The sequence below is a fragment of the Pristiophorus japonicus genome, chromosome X (genome assembly GCF_044704955.1).
Source record: "Pristiophorus japonicus isolate sPriJap1 chromosome X, sPriJap1.hap1, whole genome shotgun sequence".
Lineage (NCBI taxonomy): Eukaryota > Metazoa > Chordata > Chondrichthyes > Pristiophoridae > Pristiophorus > Pristiophorus japonicus.
The window spans coordinates 34,096,779-34,120,740 of NC_092010.1; the positions used below are offsets into that span (position 1 = coordinate 34,096,779).

General features: G+C 44.0%; 1 protein-coding gene across 5 annotated transcripts in view; it reads right to left on the reverse strand.

Moving 5' to 3' along the window:
• ikzf4 (IKAROS family zinc finger 4) overlaps nt 1-23,962 on the reverse strand; it is a 145,849-nt gene that overhangs the window by 100,899 nt on the left and 20,988 nt on the right. For 2 of the 5 annotated variants that reach the window (XM_070869552.1, XM_070869548.1), the window contains exon 2: nt 2,070-2,145. The exons of the other annotated variants lie outside the window; for them this stretch is intronic. The gene's annotated coding sequence lies outside the window, so the exon portion shown is untranslated. The remainder of the gene's footprint in view (nt 1-2,069; nt 2,146-23,962) is intronic. 5 annotated transcript variants of the gene reach the window in all.

Consider the following 23,962-nt stretch of genomic DNA (forward strand, 5'->3'; position numbering starts at 1 on the left):
ACAGGATTCAGCTCACAGATTCTAGGCTCCTGGAATCAACTTAAAAGTCCAATATTTAAGACCCTAAAATACCACCATTGTACACCTTTAATAAATGGATCTTCACTCCAATTCCTCTTGCTTCCAGTACTGACGTTTGCTGCCTTTTGCAGCACTGACTGTAAAAGTGTTGCAAGAATAAATAAAGCAGCACCAAGACCCACCAAAACATAGTAACATTCCCAGAAGGATAGACCAACAGCTTCTCACTAGCAGGCTATTTCAGACCACCCTACGGGCCTGGAATAAAAAATGTTTGATAACCAGAACTTGCCAGTGGAAACAGTTTTCCCTTATTTACTCCATCAAAACTCCTCATAATTTTGAACGCCTCTATTAAATCTTCCCTTAACCTTCTCTGCTCTAAGGAGAGCATTCTTAGCTTCTCAAATCTCTCCACAAGTACCTCATTTACGCATCATTCTCGCAAATCTCCTCTGCAGGGCCTTAGTGTCCTTCCTAAAGTGTGGTGCCCAGACTTGGACAATACACTAGCTGAAGTGTACCCAGTGATTTAGAAAGGTTTAGTATAACTTCCTTGCTGTTGTACTCTATGCCTCTATTTATAAAGCCCAGGATTTCATATGCTTTTTAACAACCTTAGCAACCTGTCCTGCCACCTTCAAAAATGTGTGTGAAGCCACAGGTCTTTCTGTAACCAGCAGCCTTCATTATAAATCTTGGAAGTGTGTCAAATCCAGTAATTGTGCAGAAACTGGACGAAAACTCAACTACATTTGAACAAAAACGACTTTTTTTCTCCTCAATAAAGAAGCTAAAACCTGATTTTCAGTTTATGTAAAATGTCACCAAAATACAGTTCATTTTTAAAGGTTGGGAAAAACTTGCAATTATATAGCTATTTTCATGACCTCAGAACATCCAACGAAGGATTAACACAGCCAATTAAGTTCTTTTGAAGTCTTGTAATGTAGGGAAACACCACAGCCAATTAGTATATAGCAAGGTCCCACATATAGCAATTAGATAAATGACCGGATAAACAGTTTGTGTGGTGTTGGTTAAGGGATAAATATTGTCCAGGACACACACAACTCCCCTGCTCCTCAGCAGAGTGTGTCACAGGATCATTTACGTGAACTTGAGGGGGGGGGGGAAACGTGGCCTTTGTTTTTTTAATATTGATAGACTTACTTCAAAATATACCTTCCAGAAATGTTATGAATTCAAGCATAAAATGTGCATGTGAAAATTCACTGAATTTTTTTGTAAGATTAAGAATGGGAATTGTTTTTTTTTTAAATCTAAAAGGAGAAGTGTAGCTTTAAAAAGTTCATTTCTTTGAATTCTAGTAGTGAGCAACCCTTCACTTTAATGTTCAACTCAACCTTGTGTTTGTTTTTTTGAAGTGCAATTTTGTCCCTAATAAGCCATTCTGAAAGGCACCATTTTCTAGCTGCTGTCAATTTATCTTTTGAAGTATGACTGGGACTTCAAAAAAATATTGTACTTCACCTCCACGGTGTTTAGAGCAAAGTGGGAAAGTTAAAAGTGCAGTTAGCTTATTCAAAGTGTAGTTAGTATATTCAAAAATCTGCTCTTCTCCCCAACCAAGTACTGGACTTCTACTGCAAGTACAACCACAAATACTTGTCTCTTCCCTCTCCCCATCTTGATGTAGCTCATTTACAGACATAAAAAGGTTTTATTGATTACAGAAATATGATACAATAGAGGTGCCAGCTAGATGTGGACCTAGTTACAAACAGGGCTAAAGGGTTACAAACAGCGCTCTCGGGAAAGTGAGAGCCACTTCCCAGAAACTAAACAGAATAAGCTGGACTGGTGCCACCATGAGGCGTGCACACTTCGAACCCAATAATGTTATATATCAGTGATTCTATTAATAATCCTTCATTGAATTTCATCAAATGTTACCAGTGGTGTTCACAAAGTCTGCAGAAAAATTAAACAGAAACTTTATTCACGAAAATGAATCCAGCGACAAACTTTTATAGCCAAATGATCAGTTTACCCAGTCAGTCAATGCATTATTACTGGCTGCTTACCAGTTAGGCTATTCAATCCTGGGCTACTGAATTCCCTTTGTCGCTTTCAAAATCTCTGGCCTTTCAGTTAGGGCATCTGCAAAAAAAAAAAGCACTATTCTCTTCAAGTTTCTAATGGTGAATAAAGTTCTAACTTAAGAGATGTCAGGGATGAGCAAACATTGCTTTATACCCAGCACAGCAGAATGCAGATAAACACGTGGCTTGTTTGCCAAGAAGGGAGACACTTGGATTGGAATTCCTTAAAAAAAGTTTTTTTTTAAATTAACACTTGCAGCTCAGCCCATTTATTCACCCAGGATCAACTGAACCTCGAACACGTATTACAGGATATATTGATGAAAATCCACAATCATTACAAGTACTTTTATTGTGGATATATTGCAAGATTTTTCAGACCACACTTCAGCTTTATTTTGCTTGCTTTGACGGAATTTGGCCAAGGAACTCAGCAACAATGAACGGACTAGAGTAAGTTATGGCAAGTGTGCGAGCCTATTGGCCATCAACTGGTTACAATGAGCTTCATTTCACACTTCAGAGGTCACTCAGCATCTACCATATCTTATGTAGATGACATCCACATTTCAGGATAGAGTGCCGAATTATCGTTAGTTATTAGCACTTTATAATAATTGGTTAGGTTTGTATCGGACTGACAATATACAAAAGCAAATGTAACTTAGGACATAAATCAGAATAATCACTGCAATTCAAAAGCAATCCATTGTGTGAAGCACTTAAAAGGCATTGACATCACGCATTACATAAATTCAAGTATTATTATATACTGGTGCTTTATCCTTGGATCTCGAGGGCTGCGCGGGTCAGTCAGCACATAATGCAGTCGGAACAGAAAAGGTGAACACAAATTAAATTACGTGGAACCATATTTCAGATGTATTTTGAGTGTTCAATTTTCAAAGAGGGGAGGGTACAGAGAACAAGGACAAGGATAATTCCAAGAGTAAGGGTCTAAGTTATAAGTACAGACTTGAAAAACTGAACTCTTTCATTCAAAAGGTGGTTTTGGGAGACAGCGACTTAAGCCTGGTCTTTAAAATTGTGAGGGATAGATATACAAGCAGGTTATTAGCCCAGGAGCACAGAACTAGAGGAGAATAGGTTTAAAATTAAACCTGAAGCAAGACTAGAGATGAGGGGAAAAACTTCCCCTTGGAATAGTGGATATGTAGGACAGTCTGTAAGCAAAAGCAGTTCATGCAGTGTCAATTCCTTCAAAAAGGTGATAAATAATTGGTTAGAAACAGGACTTGAGGTTGCTGGGATAGGTATAGACAGATGATCAAATAGCAGGAATGAGTGATGTACAGATATTCTGGGAGTTTTGTTTATTATATTTGATGGCCTAGGAGTAATTATGTGGCACATTTCCTTCAAGAGAATAAATAAATATTGCTATAATGGGCCAATTCCACATGCTGTGGAAGGAGTAAGCTTGACGGGCTGAAATGTACTTAACTTAATGTTCTTAGAGAAGGGTTTTTTGACTTACAACACACACTTCCAAAACGCAAGACTGTTAAATGGATCATTTGGAGAAACTTTACTAAGAGGCTAAAGTAATTTACACTACACTAGGATCAGAATGAAGCAGTTTTACTTAACAGCGACACTACAGTTTACATCGGTTATACGGCACAGAAACAGGCCAATCAGCCCAACCAGTCCATGCCGGTGTTATGCTCCACTTGAGCCTCCTCCCGCCTTTCCTCATCTAACTCTCAACATAACCCTCATATGCTTGTCTAGCCGGCCCTTAAATATATCTATACTATTCACCTCAACCACTCCCTGTTGTAATGAGTTCCACATTCTCACTACTGTCTGGATAAAGAATTTTCTTCTGAATTCCCTATTGGATTTCTTGGTGACGATCTTATATTGATGGCCTCTAGTTATGCTCTTCCCCACAAGTGAAAACATTCTCTCTGTATCCACTATCAAAATCTTTCATAATTTTAAAGACCTCTATTCGGTCATACCTCAGCCTTCTTTTTGTCCCCCACCCCCAAAGAGAAAAGAGACCCAGACCCAACCTGTTCATCCTTTCCCGATATGAATACCCTCGCATTTCTGGTATCATCCTTCTAAATCTTCTCTGCATCCTCTCCAGTGCCTCTATATCCTTTTTATGATATGGCGACCAGAACTGTACGCAGTACCCCAAAGTGTGGTCTAAGGTTCGATACAGGTTTAGCATAACTTCACTACTTTTCAATGCTGTACCTCTAGAAATGAACCCTAGTGCTTGGTTTGCTTTTTTTTTTTAAATGGCCTTGCTAACCTGTGTCGCAACTTTTAGTCATTTGTGTATTTGTATTCAGAGATCCCTTAGTTCCTCTACCCCACCTAGACTCGCACCCTCCAAGTAATAAGTGACACCTCTATTCTTCCTACCAAAATGTAAAACCGTAAATGCAGCCAGAATCCAAAGTCAGGGTTCAACTCGACAACGGAGCAAAGTGGTGAGACTCGTTGGAGGAAAGAGTTTCACTCCACAGTCAGGTCAGGGCCCAATTGCACTTAAACTGACCCGAAACTTTTAGCGCAAATGCAGCCTGAAACACAATCAGCTCCAGAGTGGCGATTTGTACCAATTCCCTCTACAGAAAGTTCCTAATATCAGACTACCTGGGAGGAGGCACAAAATGATGCAAAGGACATCCCAGAGAAGTAAAGTTTACGATATATATTCAGCTTCTTTGCACCAATCTATAAAGGCTGCATTACTGGCAATATACTACAATGCAGTAATCTCATTGAAGGATTTAGATACCAGAGCAGTTTCTTCAGCTGAACCCCAAAGTCTGGATTACTGCAGTAATCCTCTTCTAGATATCTCGTTTTTAACCTTGCACATTCTACGAAGTTCACAGCTTTTCCTTAAGCCTTGTTGTTGCCTTTAATATTGCACAGAATAAAATGGTTCTTCTGCAGAAGAATTCACAATCCTCCAAGCAAATGGTATGTTGGCCTTTAGTACAAGAGAATTTGAGTACAAGAGTAAAGACTGCAATTATACAGGGCCCTGGTGAGACCATACCTGGAGTATTGTGCACAGTTTTGGTCTCCTTACCCAAGGAAGGCTATACTTGCCATAGAGGGAGTGCAACGAAGGTTCACCAGACTGATTCCTGGGATGGGGGGATTGCCCTATGAGGGGGGGATTGTCCTATGGAGGAGAGATTGAGTAGATTATGCCTACATTCTCTAGTGTTTAGAAGAATGAGAGGTGATCTCATTATAATCATACAAAATTCTTACAGGGCTCGACAGGGTAGATGCAGGGAGGATGTTTCCCCTGGCTGGGGAGTCTCGAACCAGGGGTCACAGTTTCAGAATAAGGGGTCGGTCATTTAGGACTGAGATGAGAAATTCCTTCACCCAGAGGGTGGTGAATCTTTGGAATTCTCTACCCCAGAGGGCTGTGGAGGCTCAGTTGATAGATTTGTGAATATTAAGGGAATCAAGGGATATGGGGATAGTGCAGGAAAGTGGAGTTGAGGTCGATGATCAGCCGTGATGTTATGGAATGGCGGAGCAAGCTCGAGGGGCCGAATGGCCTACTCCTGCTCCTAATTCTTATGTTCTTATGCAAAAGTTTTCATGTAAAGATTTTCTCATCAGTAAGTTGGTATAAAATACTCAGTCTTCAAATTTAAAAACAGACTAAAAAATGCCTTTTATCATGTGTATTAAAGCATTAGCACCGTTACAATCTCCAGTACAGCCCTTCATCTTTAGCATCTTGGATTTCCAAAATAAGTAGTTTTATTGGCTGGTTTTTGCAAGTGTTGTGATTAATCATAGAAGTTAACAGCATGGAAGGCCATTTTGGCCCATCTTGTCTGTGCCGGCCAACAAGAGGCTATCCATAGAGAAGGAACAATATATTTGACAAGTTTGTGGTTAATAAACCCAGGTTGCTTTACTCCCACGTAATTTCCTTGTGTCTTCGTTTTTCCCCACTTTAAAATGTTGTTTTTAAGTTTTTTCAATTTTCAGGTCCCTTTCAACTTTGTTTTCTTGACTTTTAGACCTGGTGTTTGTTTGGTTGCTGTTACCATGCTTACAGGAGAAAGGAGATCCTGCACCCAGCAACTCTAGGCTGGAAGGTGCCAAGAAAGTCCGAAACTTACTTTTATTCTATTAATTCTGCATCAATGCATGTCGACTGCACATATATCTGCACACCCCATTGGAATTAGTGTACGCCTTGGAAGATGTTATGCATCTATCAGGATTGGGGACAGCATGATTAGAATGTGTTGGTGTACCATGCCACAGAATTTAAGAACAAGTTTGTGCCTGCGATTCCTGATCTCAGCCACTTCAGCAGATTTGAGAAGTAGGAGAAAGAGGAAGAGGAAGAGGAAGGGGAAGGGGAAGGGGAAGGGGAAGGGGAAGGGGAAGGGGAAGGGGAAGGGGAAGGGGAAGGGGAAGGGGAAGGGGAAAAGGGAGGGAAAAAAAAAAAATCACGTGGGCTATTGCTGCATACTTCGGAGCTGTTGACTCACAAGCAGTACTGGTCAAAGCCTGGGAAGAGTACTCATGCTCATTCTCTTGGCCAAGCAGCAGCGCATCATTCATTGAAAAGGGGAAGATGTTCTGAACTAAAGTTGGCCTTGAAGGACTTTACAGCAAATGAAAGCAGAATGTTGGTAACAGACCAATTTACGCAGGCCGTGCGACAATACAGGAAGCTATTAACTACAGCTCATGTTTTCAAACCACACCAGGCTCCACAACGCCTTGGAAAACCCATTGGGCAAAGTTACTGAGACAGAGTCCACAAAATAAGACCAACTTCAATGTCTGACAGCTTTGACACCTTAAAAAACACATCAGGTCTGCATGCGTGTTCCGAACGACTGCAGTACCTACAGTGGAACTTACAACAAAGCAAGCGCCCAAAAATACTGAAATAAAGTATATAACACACACACTAGTTTTATGACAGACACCCACTCCGAGGAATAACTAACTACTTCTAATGCTATGCGTTGGGATTTAATACTCCATTCAAATCATAATTAGCTAGGTGGCCAAGTCACAAGGCTCACTTAAAAACTGTAATGCAACATTTCAATTTTACAATAATTGTCAGCTCTTTCTCATCCCTTCAAAATATCTTCACATGAATTAAGCAACGCTGACAAAACTGGCTGAATTCCTTTCGCGCTGGCCCCGCCAGGTATATAGCTCTATTATTAGTACATTTCTAAATATCAAAGTAAAATCAACTTTGCAGACTGCAACCAGAAACGTATGTTAAACTTGATCTGGTGTTGGATTACAGTCCAACACCCACTAATAACCTGACATGTTCCTGCATGCTTGGGCTTTTCAGCATATCCACCTGTATCTCCTAATGGAGTTGACATGGTTTTTGACACGCTTGACATATAATGGAAATGAAACAAAGTATTTGATACACTCGAATTCGATAATGTCCTTTCATGAGACGTGCATTTACTTTGAGTCTACCAATCACAAAAGAAAGGCACTTTTTCTTCCTGGCGAAAATCGGCACAATATACTCAAAACAAATATCCTTATTTTAGAGCCTGTAAAAAATAACTATCCGTCTAACTTTTACAAGAAAACAGGTACCTCATTGCTCTCAATCACTATCCAGAGAGAAATCCGCTCACCATACTTTGAGAGATGCCCTCGATTATTCCAATCCACTCCCGTGTAGCGCACGTGGAATTCTTCCACATAATAATTAGGAGCAGAAGTAGGCCATTCGGCCCCTCAAGCCTGCTACGCCATTCAATAAGATCATGATCTTCTACCTCAACTCCACTTTCCTGCCCTATCCCCATATCCATCGATATCCAAAAATCTATTGATCTCGGTCTTGAATATACTCAACGACTGAGCCTCCAGTCCTCTGGGGTGGAGAATTGCAAAGATTCAGAACCCTCTGAGTGAAGAAGTTTCTCCTCATCTCAGTCCTAAATGGCCGACTCCTTCTCCAGAAATTGTGACCTTTGGTTCTAGACTCCCCAGCTAGGGGAAACATCCTCCCTGCATCTACTGTTATGCCCTGTAAGCACTGTGTATGTTTCAATGAGATCACCTCTCATTCTTTTTAACTCGAGAATATAGGCCTAGTCTACTCAGTCTCTCATTAGGACAATCCCCCCCCCCCCCATCTCACATTCACTGCAATATGGCGTTTGAAATAGTTTCCACAGTGCTACTTTTATGATGCACTTTTCCAAGTCAAGATGGCAGTTGTTCCGAGCCAAGCTCCTAAGTATACATGAAATTTATTCACAAAGAATTTTAAAACATCAAGGAACTGAGTTTATTCCCCTTCTCATGACCAACTAAGCTTCTCACCACCACATCAGTGGCACTACTACTTTTAAGATACAGTACATTAATAAAAACATTCGGCAGGAACTTGCAAATATAAAAGGGGGAGGGGGGGGGGGGAAAGAAAGGAGAGAAGTTTTCTTAAATAGCAGGTATGAGTTTGAGGACCCGCTGATTCAGCTATTTAGCCCTGGCCGAGAATGAACAAAAAACATTGTAATTTTACACCGGACTTCAAGAATAACATATCCACATGAATATCAAGAAAACTTAACTTTTCTACTACTTTTCCAGAATGATTCACACACTTTGTACAAGAATAATTCATTTTGGTTGCAGGGTGGGGGGGGGGGGGCAGAAATAAATCAACAAGAGTCTTGTCTGGAGAACCAGAATCAAAGCCTAATCTTTATAGATCAGTAGTGTGTCCAAGTGTGCAATGCAGGAAGGAAGGAGATTGTACAAGTGCAGGATCACTGCCAGGGCCAGAATATCAATACAAAATTTCAGACATAGCAGGCATTAAAAAAAAGCATTAAGACATTCAGGCAAGTTTTGATGCTGGGCTTCGTGAAACTCTGCAGGGCAACAGAGCCTCACCTTATTTTGATGCTTTCACTCACTAAAACCTCATGAGAATTTGGTCACAGCGAAGAGGTCGTAGTGTCTCAGAAGGCCGCTTTGGGGCAGGTTCGGCTCCTGAAGAACCATGGTGGATGCCACTAACAGAATATTGCAATTAAAAAAAAGAGTAGAACGTTCAAAAATGTCACAAATGCAGTAGCTACAATTTCAGGCCAGGAAGGCGACTCTTTGGGGACAGTGGAGAAAGAGGATGAAGATTTATAAAACAATTTAAAATGATTACGGGTATGGCCACGACACTGTTTACCCATTTACTGGCGGTGAAAGCATTCCTTTGAAAACAATGAGAATTCCTGTAGTTTCCAGCCAGATCCTGAAAGAAAGTACGAAAGAAACCTTAGGTGTACTTCCAAAGGCGAGGGGGTCACAGCTAGTCATTTACAGAACACCATCCATAAATTGGAGTTTTTACAAGGGCACAAAGAGTCTTAAGCATATGAGGAGATAGAGCACTTAAAAAAAGTGGGAGTTTAATTGTTCTTTTATGCTTATGCATCATTGGACACCCTATCATTGCACCCTTTAATCACCAGAGGGATTTCTACATCAATATTAGCAACAAAAACATTTACTTTGTAGACTGCCCTTTGAAAGACACTGGAATATTCATTCGGTTTTTCTCTCCAGTTTGTCGAGTACCTCATCAGCAGCATAGGCAGTCCCTCGAAATCGAGGAAGACTTGCTTCCACTCCTGAAGTGAGTTCTTTGGTGGCTGAAAGTCCAATAAGAGAGCCACAGTTAGTCGTTGAGGGAAAGGGTGGGTGGGACTGGTTTGCCGCACGCTCTTTCCGCTTGATTTCTGCACGCTCTCGGCGATGAGACTCGAGGTGCTCAGCGCCTTCTCAGATGCACTTCCTCCACTTAGGGCAGTCTTGGGCCAGGGACTCCCAGGTGTTGGTGGGGATGTCGCACTTTATCAGGGAGGCTTTGAGGGTGTCCTTGTAACGTTTCCGCTGCCCACCTTTGGCTCGTTTGCCGTGAAGGAGCTTCAAGTAGAGCACTTGTTTTGGGAGTCTCATGTCTGGCATGCGAACAATGTGGCCTGCCCAGCGGAGTTGAATGGTCAGTGCTTCAATCACACTCGATGCTGGGAATGTTGGCCTGGACGAGGATTTATAGGATCTTGCGGAGACATCGTTGGTAATATTTCTCCAGCGACGAGGTGTCTGTTGTACATGGTCCATGTTTCTGAGCCATACAGGAGGGCAGGTATTACTACAGCCCTGTAGACCATGAGCTTGGTGGCAGTTTTAAGGGCCTGGTCTTCAAACACTCTTTTCCTCACTCAAGTACCTACACACTGGACTCTCAACCGAGAGAAAAAAAGACTTGGATTTCAATAGTTCCTTTCATGACCTCTGGACGTCTCAAAGTGTATTAAAGCCAACGATGTACTATTTGGGGTGTAGTCACTGTTGTAATGTAGGAAACGCGGCAGCCAAATTGCACACAGGAAGCTCCCACAAACAGCAATGTGATCCTGACCAGATAATCTGTTTTTTTTGTTATGTTGATTGAGGGATAAATATTGGCCAGGACACCAGGGATAACTCCCCTGCTCTGCTTCGAAAGTGCCATGGGATCTTTTACGTCCACTTGAGAGCGCAGACGGGGCCTCGGTTCAACGTCTCATCTCAGACAGTGCAGCGCTCCCTCAGTCCTGCACTGGAGTGTCAGTCTAGATTTGTTTTGTGCTCAAGTCTCTGGAGTGGGAGAGAGAAGAGTAAGCAGTCAAGTTTTTCTTCTGTGCAAATTCTGTGATCATGGTGAGGGATGTTATTGGTGGGAAACAGAACACTCTTCGTTTCAGGTACCCAGTATCAAGCACGCCCAGGTTTAGTGTAGAGTTGGGGCAACTTTGTGCCATGGCATATGTCCACTGGGAACTTGATTGTGTCTGCCCGACTCAATCATGGAGAACTCTTGCAACCAGCAGAGATGGAACATTCATCCCATTCACCTGGGCTCGATTCAAACCTAGGTCCCAGACGTGACTGGTTAGTGTTTAACCTACTACACCATCCAGTCACCAAATATTCATCTTTTGATTGACTTTCATTCTTCGATTACAACAGGGCAAGTTTTTACAGTCAACACGGTTGTTTGGGGGAAGAAACTGCCCAGGGAACCCACCAATCAAACACACCATCTAAAAGGCACTTCAACAATGCATGTGTGTCACTGGTTCAGATTTGCTAAAGGCAGGGGGGCCAGGAATACCACCAATTGTTCCAATTGCCAAGTTGGAGGTATGGCTGCTGACATCAGGACACACATCTTTTAGTCTGTTAACTGTCCTGTACTTTAAATGACCCGGCTCATCATTAGTTTTTATTATCATAACTGTTGCACATGCTTCTGAAACACACCATTGGTAAACAGAAGAATACATTCAAACTGGCTATAGAGTGAACCTCAATCTTTCAGATATCAAGGCAGCAACACTTCACGCACGCACGCTCGTCCGTCAAGTTATTCATGCGCAGATCGCTGGGATTCAGATCTGGTCTAGAGTCCAGGTGCACTGCATAATTGTAAAAGCAAGAGAGCAGAGCATTTAACTGCTTTCCCATGACCTGGACTTTGGGAACCACCAAATATAAAAACAGCTTAATAGTATATATGACAGGCACTGGCATCATCTGTGGAAATCTCCACTGACTTAAATGCCTCTCTCAAATATTGGCCGGGGGGGGGGGGGGGGGGAGGAATTTCGAAACCACTTGAAGTGGAGTCTGCTGTTGATGCAGGTCACTAGAACATAATAACAAGAAATAGGAGGAGTCCATTCGGCCCCTCGAGCCTGCTCCGTCATCAAATAAGATCATGGCTGATCTTAGATCTCAACTCCACTTTCCTGCACTATCCCCATATCCCTTGATTCACTTAATATTCAAAAATCTATCGATCTTGGTCTTGAATATACTCAATGACTGAGCCTCCACAGCCCTCTGGGGCAGAGAATTGCAAAGATTCACCACCCTCTGAGTGAAGAAATTTCTTCTCATCTCAGTCCTAAATGGCTGACCCCTGATTCTGAGACTGTGACCCCTGGTTCTAGACTCCCCCAGCCAGAGGAAACATCCTCCCTGCATCTAACCTGTCAAGCCCTGGAAGAATCTTGTCACAGAATACCAAGACGTAGATCTGCACGTGCAATTCTCCAGGTGGCCAGTTTTTGATCATCACTGGGTCACCAGGAGAGGATCCTTGCAAAAGGAACCGTTTGCTTTCCAACTCCACAGGAACGGAGAAACACACACGCAAGTCACCCCTGGATCACTCTTGTGCACCTCCTTATGGCCAGTTACAGAGCTGAGGTAACAAGGGCCCACAAACAGATCAACTCTCCATCCTCTGGTACACAACTGAAAGAAAATTAATGCAATTGGAAAGCTCAAATGGATAACAGAGCTGAAAATAAATAAAACCCAAAGAATCAGAGCAAGGATAAGGAGGTCGATGCCACACTCACTCCGCCAATTTCTCACTGTGCTGCCAGAGGTGTCAGAAAAAAAGGCTTCACATCAGGTGTGTGGTGGGAAGAGTTAGTTTCCCCTTTCATGCCATTTATTTTCCCCTCACCTCTCCGTAAAGCCCAAGCCCATTCAAAACATGAATACTACTCCTATAATCGGGCATGATTCTTCTAGTGTCTGCCATGTACTTGAGGAGGATACTTGAAACGGCTTGTTTGATCGATGAGCTTTCTCTCCTGTCTAGCCTCCATCTGACAGGTTATAGGCTTTTAAAACCCAACCTTCACATCACTTAATCATGACTTCTGGGCTTACCTTTACTTGGCCTCTCTCCCCTTTTCACATCACCTAGGTTACTCAATTAAAAAAAAAACATGCAGCGCTGCTCTAATGTGCATCTTGGCGACTTGTTTCAGAGATGTATTGGTGTCGATTTGGAAGCAAGTTGCTCACCCAGCCATACGTGGTATTGCCAGAGACAGACCAAGGAAAAGGCGAGGAAGAAAAGAAAGCAGAAGGATTGGTGGCAGTACAACCAAAGTCATGGGATAAAAAATACACACGAGCTGCTCGAAGATGCTTTGTAAATACATACATGCACATCAATAGTGCACCAGTTTCTTTTGTGGTACTTAAAGTTGGGGGGGGGGGAGGAACCTTAATACCATGGGAGGCGGTTTAATATCAAGACCTATTCCATAATGTTATTGTTTAGTTGGTAGCACCCTTGCCTCGCAATCAGAAGTCTGTGGGCTCAAACCCCACTCCGAGACAGACATTTTAGTGCAGCATGGAAGGAGTGCTGTACTTTGGAGATGTCGTCTTGCAGATGAGATTTTAAACCGAGGCCCCTTCTGCCTCTTTAGGTGGATGATGTAGATCCCATATCACAATTTGCAAGAGGAGCAAGGAGCTCTCCCTTAACTAACACCACTAAAACACTCATTGAGCCCATGAGCGCTTGTCCATTTTGTGCACAGCAGGATCCGACAATCACATTCACCAATCCAAGTGACCACTTTTCAAAAGTAGTTCATTTGAAGATTTTTTGATCATTTGAAAAATGCCATAAAGTGCTATATAATTGCAGTGCATTCTACCACTCTGCACAAGTGATTAAAAAAAAGTTGCAGAAAAGGAGAGTTAAGGTCAAAGATCAGCCATGAACTTATTGAACAGCAGAGCAGGCTCGAGGGGCCGTATGGCTTACTCGTGCTCCTAATTTTTATATTATATAATAGAAATGGCAAACTCAGTTTCTAGAACACTTTCAGTATGATAATGTATGTTTATCAATTCTGATAAACGTTTTTTTTTTAAATGCAAATCGGTGTTAGAATTTCAGGACCTTAATAAACTGCCTAGTTCAAACTCCCACAGCAAAGCAAAAGAGGAAATAGCAGAGGCTCTGACCATCATTTTCCATCAAGTCTGGCTTCGTGTGGCGCCAGAGGACTGCTAATGTTGTACCTTTGTTTAAGAAGGGAGAAAGGGATAGACCGAGTAATTATAGGCCAGTCAGTCTAATCTCAGTAGTGGGAAAAAATCCTGAAGGACAGGATAAATCTACATTTAGATAGACACAGGTTAATCAGGGACAGTCAGCACGGATTTGCTAAGGGAAGGTCGTGTCCGACTAACTTGATTGAATTTTGAGAGGAGGTAGCCAGGAGGGTCGATGAGGGCAGTGTGTATGATGTAGTATACATGGATTTTAGCAAAGCAGTCCACATGGCAGACTGGTCACGAAAGTAAAAGCCCATGGGATCCAGGGCAAAGTGGCAAGTTGGATCCAAAATTGGCTTAGAGGCAGGAAGCAAAGGGTAACGTTTGATGGGTGTTTTTATGACTGGAAGGAGGTTTCCAGTGGGGTTCTGCAGGGCTCAGTACTAGGTCCCTTGATTTTTGAGATATACGTCAATGATCTAGACTTGAATATAGGGGGTATGATTAAGAAGTTTGCAGATGATACTAAAATAAGCTGTGTGGTTGATAATGAACAAGAAAGCTGCGGACTGCAGGAAGATATCACTCAACTGGTCAGGTGGGCAGAACAGTGGCAAATGGAATTTAATCCGGAGAAGTGTGAGGTAATGCATTTGGGGAGGGCTAACCAGGAAAGGGAATACACATTAAAATGGTAAGATACTGAGAAATGCAGAGGAATAAAGGGACCTGGGAGTGCATGTCCACAGATCCCTGAAGGTAGCAGGCCAGGTAGATAAGGTTAAGGCAGCATACGGAATGCTTGCCTTTATTAGCGGAGGCATAGAATACAAGAGCAGGGAGGTTAGGCTTCAACCAGATAAAACACTGCTTAGGCCGCAGCTGGAGTAGTTAGTGCACACAGTTCTGGTCACCGCATTATAGGAAGGACGTGATTGCACTGGAGAGGGTACAGAGGAGATTTACGAGGATGTTGCCAGGAGTGGGGAATCTTAGCTATGAGGACAGATTGGATAGGCTGGGTTTGTTTTCCTTGGAACAGAGGAGGCTGAGGGGAGATCTCATTGAGGTGTATAAAATTATGAGGGGCCTGGATATAGTGGATAGAAAGGGCATATTTCCCTTAGCAAAGGGGTCAACAGCCAGGGGGCACAAATTTAAAGTAATTGGTAGAAGGTTTAAAGGGGATTTGAGGGGAAATGTCTGCACCCAGAGGGTGGTGGGGGTCTGGAACTCACTGCCTGAAAGGGTGGTAGAGGCAGAAACCCTCATATTTAAAAAGTACTTGGATGTGCACTTGAAGTGCCGTAACCTGCAGGGTTACGGACCTAGAGCTGGAAAGCCTCTTGTTGGCTGAGACGGGCACGATGGCCCAAAATGGCCTCCTTCCGTGCTGTAAACTTCTATAATTCTATAATGTCTCCGACCACACAGTGCGTTCCAGTGAATAAGTCTGCATGTCAGTAGGGAGATCACATTTAGTAGAGCAACGCTGTCCAAAATTATTTTCATCCTTGGGGACAGTGATAAACAAGCACGCCTTCAGATCTCCAGTGGCACACTGGTTCAAGTGAATTTATTTCACAAGACTCCAGACGCAAGGGTAGAAAACCATCCACACCAGCAGTCAGCTGCAAAGAAACCTATTCCTGGATCCAAGGACCACATTCTAACCTGCCAAATCACTTCCTCTTCACTCTGGTTCTATAGAATTCCTGATCCGGACAGAACTCGATGCAAGATCCTGATCCAAGCACATTTTCCCCTGTGATCCAGGCCTTCCAAGCTCAAACTGAAGATTGTTACCATTTCATTGACAAAAGCAAATACATTGCAAGTCTTATCTTTTCTACATCAATAGTTGTAGCTGTCCCAGTCCGCAAAACAAAAATGTCCTCTTTAGTCTCCATGGGCTAGGCATCTTCAGAGGGTTGGGAAGTATCTAGTTTCAAAAACATCCACCATAAGCTCCTTTAATGCCAGTACTAGGTCAGAAAGAGAATTCACCCTTCAATTTCCCCTTGCTCTTTGAAATTGCCTGCCCTCTATTTGGCTTTTCCTTGACAACACAGCTGTGACGGGGAAGTCACCACATTAAGGATGGTAGGTGCAGAGCACCACCTTGACACTCTGGCACAGCTCCCTGAAAGCACCAGGGTGGTGCCCACTACACCAAGCTTCAATTAGGATATTTTATACTGCTTTGATTTACAGTGGAGTAAACGAGGCCACAAGACAAACACTGCAGGATTAGCTCCCGATAGCTTAAATGAGTAAGAGCACTAGCCAGTGTGCTAATGTGTTAGTGTGTCAGCCGTGGCTCAGTGGGTAGCACTCTCGCCTCCAAGTCAGAGGTCATGGGTTCATGTCCCACTCGAGACTGGAGCACAAAAAGCAAGGCCGACACTCCAGTGCAGTGCTGAGGGAGCACTGCACTGACGGAGGTGCTGTCTTTCGGATGAGACCAAGGCCCCGTCTGCTCTCAGGTGGACGAAAAGATCCCACGGCACTATTTCAAAGAAGAACAGGGGAGTTCTCCCCGGTGTCTGAGCCAATATTTATCCCTCAACCAACATCACTAAAACAGATTACCTGTTCATTGGAGCTTGCTGTGCATAGGTTGGCTGCTGCTTTCCCTACGTTACAACAGTGACTACACTTCAAAAGTACTTCATCAGCATGGGATGTCCTGTGGTCATGAAGGCGCTATACAAATGTAAGTCTTTGAGTGAACCGCACAGAGCAGGAAATTCAAGATTCAACCCTGGTCTTTACTGGGCTTTCTCTCATCTCAGCTAGGGCAACATTGGGAACGTTACAATCCTCATTTGTATCCAGTGTGGATGTCAAGCAAAGATAGCTTTGAGCTGGCACTATGGGCCCAAGTTTCCACACTATAAAAAACGGGCGCCCCTCCGAGCTGGACGCCCGTTTTTGGCGCCGGAAAAAAAACTCGCGATTCTGGAGAGCCCTGCAGCTCCTTGTCTGCTTGGCGTGGCGCCCAGGGGGGCTGAGCCTACACTCGCGCCGATTTTGTAAGTGGGAGGGGGCGGGTACCATTTAAATTAGTTTTTTTCCTGCCGGCAACGCTGCACGTGCGCGTTGGAGCGTTCTTGCACGCGCAGTGTAAAGGAAACATTGGCACTCGGCCATTTCTGTAGTTCTTTGTAGCTGTTTAGTTTTTGAACATTTTTTAATAAAAGCACTTTGCAATCAGCACGGAGAAGGCTGCAGGAAGCCTCAGAAAGTTGAGGCAGCCGTTTCCCGACGACCTCCCCCTTTTGTCGTCGGGAAATGGCTCCTCAATTTCTGAGGCTTCCTGCCGCCTTCTGTCTCCTTCCCTTCCCCCTCCTCCTCCCCCCCCCCCCCCCCGCTTTTGCCTCCTCCTCCTCCTCCCCCCCCCCCCCGCCGCCGCCGCGTTCGGTCGGTCGGTTGGGTCCCTCCCACCCGCCCGCCGTCTGGAATGGCTTCCCCCCCCCCCTTCGTTCGGTCGCTCGCCCGCCGTCTGGAACGGCTTCCTTCCCCCCCCCCCCCCCCCCCACCCCCCGCGTTCGGTCGGTTCCCTCCCGCCCGCCCGCCGTCTGGAACTGCTCCCCCCCCCCACCCCCTGGCGTTCGGTCGGTCGGTCGGTTCCCTCCCGCCCACCTAGAACGGCTTCCTTCCCGCCCCCCGCGTTTGGTCGGTTCCCTCCCTCCTTCGGGAACGGCTGCCTCGTTTTGTGAGGCTTGCTGCAGCATTCTTCCTGGCTGAAGCATTTTCACACAGGTAGGAAGATGGTTTATTTAATCTTTTCTTTGCTTATTAAATTTTTATTCAGGTTGGATTTATTTGTATAATATTCGTTCTGGACGCCTAATTTGTAACCTGCGCCTGTTAGTTTGGAGTACGTTTTCACTGTGGAAACTTTCAAATCAGGCGTCAGTGGCCAGACACGCCCACTTTTGAAGAAAAAATTCTGTTCCAAAGTGGAACTGTTCTACCTGACTAGAACTGCAGAAAAAAAGTGGAGAATTGCGATTTCTAAGATAGTCCGTTCTCCACCAGTTGCTCCTAAAAATCAGGCGCAAATCATGTGGAAACTTGGGCCCTATGGAACTGTACTCCACCAACAGTTGGCAACTTCAGGAGAGCAGAATTAAAGGGACGGGGGGTGAAGAAAGAAGGGTGGAAAAATTGAACGTCTTCATTTCCTGCATACTTATTTCAGTGCAAGACCACAGCGTTCCCCAAATTAATCAGATTTTCATCTGGAGTGCTTAGAGAAGCTAAGCAGATATTGTGTCCAGGTTGTATCTTGTGCTGAGGACTCCATTTTGTGAATAAAAAGCAGTGTCTGCAGAAAGCTGCTGAAGCAGACATTATCTGGAACAGGTCCAGATCAGCTCAGACCCTTAAGGCCCCTTCGTGGCTGGTACAAGTTGGAGTCAGAAAAATAGCTGTTTGTTCTTTGTGTAGTTCTGACCTCTGGTAGATAATTCTATCTTTCCTGCAGCCGAAGGAGTAGCATTTACCTTTTCCCTAGATGTCGAGTGAAGGCCGTGGATATCGACCAGACAGCAAATCTCTGGAATGCAGAGCTAATGAAAGTTCATGTAAATTAAGGGTACAGGTCATGTAGGTATTTGATGCAATGCCCTGAAGCTGAGGGTATAATAACTGGACCAATGTAATGTGAAATTAGGGAAGAGAGGGTTGGCCAGTCTGTTACTGAGCTCAGAAACTGTAGCGCAAGGTTTCCCCACAGTCTTCGCATCATTAAGTGTGGAGTCTGAGTATCATTTCCTCTAATAAATCTATAGGCTCAGAGTCTAGAACACTCATTCCTGCCACAGAAACGACTCCATACTTTTCTCTTGAGCATTTCCAACAAGCTAGTTGCTCCCCAATTTTGTAGTTGTCTGACAAAGGAAGATATTGAAATAGGTGATCCCTTCAAAGCACGTTATGGCAATAGAAAACACGAGACTTGGAAGGTTGGCCCTACAGATATGCTACGAAATCTCCTCAGCAACAAACATGGGCACTTTCTCACACAGTTCCAGCAACTGAGTCTGCCTACAAAACGGCCAAAAAACAATTCAGCGCTTTCAAATACAGCAGTACATTTAGAGGTCTAAATGTAGTCTCCTTAAGGAATGCATTATTTTGTATTTGTTTTAACAAAGACTCTTGTGTTGTTTTAATCTGGATTCAGTCAACTCAAAATGTATACTTAATCCCAACACAGAATTCCACTAAACCAGACTATTCCCCATTCACTTAAACAGCAGAGAATTCCTGATCCAAGCATAACACAACACTAAATCGTGATCCAAGCATAAAACATTACACAACCCATTGAATTTTAATACTCAGCAGACTAAAACCAAGTTCCACCTCGCCACCAAAGTACATTTTCAAAAGTTCACATTTTTGCAGAATCAGTGTGTAAAATACCCACCTGAAATACTCCTCATCCGACCCCCATCTTCTGAAGACACCAACTCGTGCAGGGCTACAGTTTCACAGGTGCATTTCATGTCACCATTCTTCACATGCAAGTCTAAATAGTGACTGTTGGTAGGCTATTTGACCGTAGGAGCGAGCACAGTCCTGTTCCGACTCGATATCCACACATGTGCAGTCTCCAACTGTGGTCACTGTTGGTTGGTTTGTCCCCTTCTTCGTCGAGGAGACACAGAGACCAATTTCAGCATCTCTGCCACCCCAATTATCAGCCAATTCCGCATAGACTGGGAATGTAACCAGGAATCTTCGGATCTGTATGGTTCAGTTACTCACTACCTTGACCAAGGTCCCCGGCCTGCGAGCACCAGCGGAGCAGGCCGGGGAGCGGAAGGAGCAGCACGTGCTAGAGCAGGAGGGCAACGGCAGTGAAGAGGGATGTCACCAAGATCCAGGTCGCTGATTGAAGCGTGGGCAGGTACAGCAGGAACGGCGAGAGATTGTAGAGGGACGTGATCAGGGCCCAGGAGAGGCGCGAGTTCGGGACCCAGAAGAGCCGAGGGCCCAGGGGCAGCACGGGCCAGCCCACACTGCGATGTGTGCGCGCACTAGGTCCGTGCATCAGAGCCGGTCTCCAGTCGCCTTGGTTAATCCTTGCCACTAGGCCAAGACCTAGCTCTGTTGAGCCTGTGTGGTGGCTGGTGTGCAACGGTCACCACACGTTAAAAAAAATCCACGCACAGGCATCTTCCACCCTTCAACGTGTAGTTCGGGATCTGGAATATCAGGTACTTCATTGAAACACCTGTGAACATTTTGACATGGAAGCAAGTCATCCTCGATTTGATGATGATGACCTTGACCAACCAAACCATCAAAGGTCAGTTAAATATCTTCGGTTTTTATTTGGAGTGACTATAGCCGATTTTGCACGGTGCTCGTTTAGCTTGGATTCCAGGAGCCTCCACCCAGTGTTTACACTATTAAAGCTATCTCTCATGTCAAAGACAGATTAGTAGAGCAATGGATCCACAATTCTGGCGATAAGACAGTATGAGAGAGCTGGATTTAGTGTAAACACAGAGTGCTAGCTCATGAACCTGGGCCTCCCCAAATCCAAAAAGCATCATCATAGGCGGTCCCTTGAACGAGGATGACTTGCTTCCACACCAGAAGGGATGAGTTCATAGACGTTTCAATGGAGGATCCGATGTTCCAGTCCTGAACTCCAGGGGTGGAAGATGCCTGTGCGTGGAATTTTTTTAACGTGTGGTGACCGTTGTACACCAGCCACCACACAGGCTCGAGCTAGGTCTTGGTCCAGTGGCAAGGGTTAACCAAGACTACTGGAGACTAGCTCTGCTGCACGGACCTAGTGCACACACATATCGCAGTGTGGGCTGGCCCGTGCTGCCCCCAGCTCTTCTGGGCCCCGTACCCTCATTTGCCGCACCTCCGCTACGACCTTCCCGCTCCTCTGCTGTACCTGGGTCCCGCAACGTTTCCAGTGCATAGAGTGATGAGCAAATTAGCTGTGTCGGCCAGCAACAGAAATCATGATCCAAACACAACAATTGTACACAAACCCGTTTGTCAAGAAAACATGAATTAGAGACTTAGTGAAAATACTACAAACTGATTCTACCTTTGGCCATCTCTGGAAATGATGCAGATTATCTCTATTCTCTTTGTTGTCGTGTTCATTCTCCCAGCACAGTCATCAACGGTCACATTATCAGGACTAAATGATAACATTCTTCATTTCCACATGCCTTAGCAATTATTTTTTCAATATAAGCTGCTTGTGGACATGGAAATTAAAAGGTTTCCAATTAAATAACAAATGTAAATTAAAAAACCTTCACTGATAATTTGTTCAAAACACTGCTTTTTTTTTTTTACACATACATTAGAAATAACAGTTACGCTGTCTAAATTCTCTTCAGTAGTCACTTTCTGCAATTATACAAGGGCACCCAAGCAGCTTCTTGACAGCTTCATCATCATAGGCAGTCCCTCGAAATCGAGGAAGACTTGCTTCCACTCTGTAAAAGTGAGTTCTCAGGTGACTGAATTACAGTCTCTGTCACAGGTAGGACAGTCAGTCAGTCATTGAAGGAAAGGGTGGGTGGGGTGTCTGGTTTGCTGCACGCTCCTTCCGCTGCCTGCTCTTGTTTTCTGCACGCTCTCGGCGACGAGACTCGAAGTGCTCAGCGCCCTCCCGGATGCTCTTCCTCCACTTAGGGCGGTCTTTGGCCAAGGACTCCCAGGTATCAGTGGGGATGTTGAACTTTATCAGGGAGGCTTTGTATACAACTTAGTATACAAGTGAACCACAGTGTGCAACTGAGCCACAAGGAAGGTGTAGGAAGGGAACGGTACCATATTGGTAATGTTTTAAAAACAGAAAATGCTGGAAATCTCAGCAGGTCAGGCACCATCTGTGGAAAGAAACAGAATTAACGTTTCAGGCCGATGACCCTTCGTCAGAACTGGCGACCTGAAACGTCAACTCTCTTTCTCCCGCCACAGATGCTGCCTGACCCGCTGAGATTGCCAGCATTTTCTGTTTTTAATTCAGATTCCAGCATCCGCAGTATTTTGCTTTTGTATTAGTGGTAATATTACTGGACTAGTAATCCAGAACAGGAGTTCAAATCCCACCACGGCAGCTGGGGAATTTAAATGGAGTTAAATCAATCAGTAATAAAAAGCTAGTATCAGTAATGGTGGCCACGTAACTACCGGATTACAGTAAAAACCCATCTAGTTCTAGTGTCCTTTAGGGAAGATAATCTGCCATCCTTACTCGGTCTGGCCTGTGTGAGACTCCAGGCACACCCGGTCTGGCCTGTATGTGACTCCAGACCCACAGTGATTTATTTGGCTCTTAACTGGCCTAGCAAGCCACTCAGGGGCAATTAGGGATGGGCAGTAAATACTGGAACTGCCAGCGACGCCACATCCTGTGAATGAATTTTTAAAAAAGATTCAATTACCCATTCAGACTAAGTTAATCCAGCTATAGCACAACAGCAACTGGCCTCAGGTGTCCCTTTGCTAGGGAATGAATGGAAGAAGAGTGCCTGATCACTAGTCAGCGACCCCGGATGGAAATCAAGTGGGTACACTGACGTCAGACAAGAAAGATCAAACTTACCTTTATAATAGCACCATTCACTTCCTCACGACATCCCAAAGAGCCTCACAACCGATGAAGTACTTGAAGTGTAGTCACTATTGTAATGTAGAGAAATGCAGCAGCCAAAATTGCACACACAAACAGCAATGTGATGAATGACTAGATAATCAGTTTGCGTGGCGGCGGTTAAGGGATAAATATTGGCCAGGACACCAGGGGAACTCCCCTGCTATTCTTCGAATAGTGCCATGGGATCTTTTACATCCATCAGAGGGGGAAAATGGGGTCTACTGCACAACGTCGAACGACTTGGGTTGTCACTTTCTCAAAGTAAATTTTAAAAGGCGGTCGGTCAGACAGAATCTTCGGTTGTCTGATGTTTACGAGGTTGCTGCATAGATGGTCCCTCGTTTACTCCTGGTAAACATCCCATTACTTCACACAAAATTGAAGACCAATAGGTCTGCAGTTGCCAGTGTCTGTTCTATCACCCTTTTTGAATTAACTTGGCAATAGTATATTTTTAAAGTGTTCCCTTGATCAGACAAGCTTAAAAAAGTTACACATCAAGTATTCTGCACTCTGTTCTAGGTATTTAATGACGGCACAAGAAAAGATGCAAGGACTGCAGAGCTTTCTGAGCATGCAGAAGTCCAGTGTTCCTAACGATACACAAACAAGAAAGAATAGAACATGGTTCGAACAGATTTTCGTGAGCCAGTGGATTTCAAAAGTGACAATGTGTATCACAAGGAACATACGCAGGACATTAGCAAACTGGACATTTGTTTCTTCCTCAAAAATGTGAACTGATAATTCAACTCACTGGTATTTATGGGATGCTGTTGGTGTAGAATGGCTGCTGTGGTTGCCTACACAACAGTTGCTGCTCCACACAACACTACATAAATGCAAGTATTTCACTTCAAATATCAAGTACCAAAGACAAACTACTCATTTTTTTATAGCCCAAACAAATTTGAAGCCCGATTACACATTTCTTTTCAGACACTTGGATATTGGGTTAGAAAGTACATAAATTTCCATGTTTGGGAGTAGAAGTCACACTGAATCATTCTCTGTTGCACCTGCCAGTAATTCGAAATGTTAATATCCAGGTTGAAAGTATAAAAAAGATAAATTAGCATGAAGAAAATACTTGAATATTCAGGATCATTGTCTCTTATTTGACTGTTTCCTTGCAGTAAAAGTCCAAGTCACACCCAAGATTTACTGAGAAATGATTGTGGCTTATTTGCCAGAATTGGCATACCACAAAGCTGTTGCAAGGTTATTTTTGAAGTGCATCATGCAGACCATTACATCGTATACCAAACATTTAGCAGCTGCAAATGGGGCAGAAACTGGCTCCACAGGTAAACAC